Below are 2,169 nucleotides of genomic sequence, written 5' to 3'. Positions count from 1 at the left end.
CCCAGGAACCCTCGGGGGCCGCCCCCCCCCCACCGTGGTCCTTGCTCTGAGAGGCTCCCGCTCCCCACTCTTGTCCGGTCCCCACAGCACTCACACCCCTGTGGCTCTGCATTTGCTTTGGGCCTTGAGCTCTGCCAGGGACTCCGTCCTGTCCACCCTGGTGTCCAGTACCCAGACGGCCCCCGTCCCATAGCCGCACCCCTCAACACGTGGGCTCAGCAAACACCCGACCACTGAGAGTGAGCAGCCCCCTCCTCTGGCTCCCAGGGGAGGCGGCTGCCTCCTCGCCCCCCACCCCAGGTCCCTCTCTAGTGCAGCCCTGCTGGCCGCGGTCCCCATGTGGGCTGACCTTGGGTCAAGTGGCGTCTGGGTCCCCTCAATGCCAGCAAGGTCTGGGGAGGAACCAAGGGCTGGGTGGGGTGAGCGAGCCCCTAGCGAGGGAGGCGGGAGGGACCACAGGAGGAGGCTGGGGGTGCTGTGACCTGCTCACGTGGTGAGCGCCCGGGGCTGGCTGCCCCTGGCCTGGGACACCTTCGGTCCTGCAGGGGCTCAGGAGCCAGGGCCCGCCTTCCAGGCGCTGCTCTGCAGGCTCGGTGAGCCAGGCCCCAGGCGGGTCCCCAGGCCGGACCCCGGGCCTCTGCTGGGCTGAGTGCAGGGAAGCAGGTGGGGATGGAGCCAGCAGCTGGACACCTGGGCCCCGGCCTCGCCCTGGCGTCTGTGGCAGCCATCCTGTCCCGGGGGCCTCTCCTGCGCTCGGGCAGCCCCCACCGAAGCCGGGCAGAGGCGCTGCGCTGGGCAGCGTCCCGAGGACGTGGACGCAGAGGCCCGAGGTCCCTGAGGGAATGCCGGGGATTTTCAGGAGACCAAGGAACGTTTCTCTTCCCCAAACGCACTCAGGGAACTCAGAAAGCCCCTGAGCCGGCCGCTGGGATTCACGTTCCAGAGAAACACGTTCAAGTTCAGCTCTGACCGCGAGCCATGGGGTCAGTGCCCGTGTCCATAGCTCCCAGCAAAGCAAACAGAGGCTCCACCCGGTCCTCCTTGAGTGCCCACCCGGTGCTGGCGCCGGACGCAGGAGGCAGACAGGACGAAGCCTCCGTCCTCACGCGGGCTCTGGCCTCCTCCCTGCAGGGCTCCTCCCTGCAAGGAAGCGGGGACACAAAACCCTCAGAAACAAAATGTATTTTATCTTTTCACTTTGATTGGGGAACATTTGTTGTTGATTAATTTCCCCCTCTCATGGCTTAATAGACTTACTAGAACATATTTTACCCTGAAAGTGTTAGGGGAAAAACCCCAACTTTTGTGATAACTGTCAGATATCTGAAATAGGATTTGGTTCTATAATCCTAATGGTCTCTGGACCCTGATCATCTGCACCTCCTCGGCCTCCGTGCGCCCTGGGGCAGCGGGGCTGCTGGGTGCCTTGCGCTTTCGGTACATCCTCACCGTGTTTGCTATTTCTTCCTTCTGCATGTTTCCTGCGTGGTTTAAATCTCCACTTGTGTTGGCCTCCTGTGCTGTGGGGACAAGTTTCGTCGAGCTTGGCTGACGTGCAAAGGGGACTCAGTGTCCGAGGGCCAGGAGACACTCCAGAGGGGTTCCGGCAGCACCCCCACCTCTGCCAGGGGCCTCCCCCCGCCTCCCCACAGCCCCACCCTGTGGAGGCAGCAGGCCCGGGCCGGGGCGGGCGACTGTCCCAGGATCAAAAAGAACCCACGTCGCGAAGTCTGCGTCCACCTGCAGCTCGCGGGCCCTGCACGCACGCGGTCGGCGGGTCCCCGCTGGGTCCTCGTCGCCCTTTCTTGAAGAGAGCAGACAATCTGAGGTCGCCCGTGGCATGAAGGAGAGGGGCCGCCACAAAAGCAGGGGCCCGAAGGGGTCGGCCAGGTGCAGGAGTGGAAGCTAGTCCGCCACAGCCGCCCCGTGCTCGGCGGGCATCCAGCGGCTGCCCAGGCCACCAGCCGCCAGGCGCCAGCGACACCCCTCAGCCAAGTACGTCTCCGGGCTCTGCCACGTGTCCCTGGGGGCAGTCGCCACTGGCTGAAAGCTTTTAAAGTTGATATTCGCTAACCTTCCCGACGTTCAAACCTGACAGGTGCGGGCCGGAACCCCGGGCCCAAGTCCAGCGTGGGCGGTGCGGGTCGGCACACTGCGCACCCACGGGTC

This window comes from Pteropus alecto, unplaced genomic scaffold (genome assembly GCF_000325575.1).
Source record: "Pteropus alecto unplaced genomic scaffold, ASM32557v1 scaffold339, whole genome shotgun sequence".
NCBI classification, from domain to species: Eukaryota; Metazoa; Chordata; class Mammalia; order Chiroptera; family Pteropodidae; genus Pteropus; species Pteropus alecto.
The sequence above is the reverse complement of the archived record's forward strand: the minus strand, read 5'-3'. Positions refer to the sequence as shown.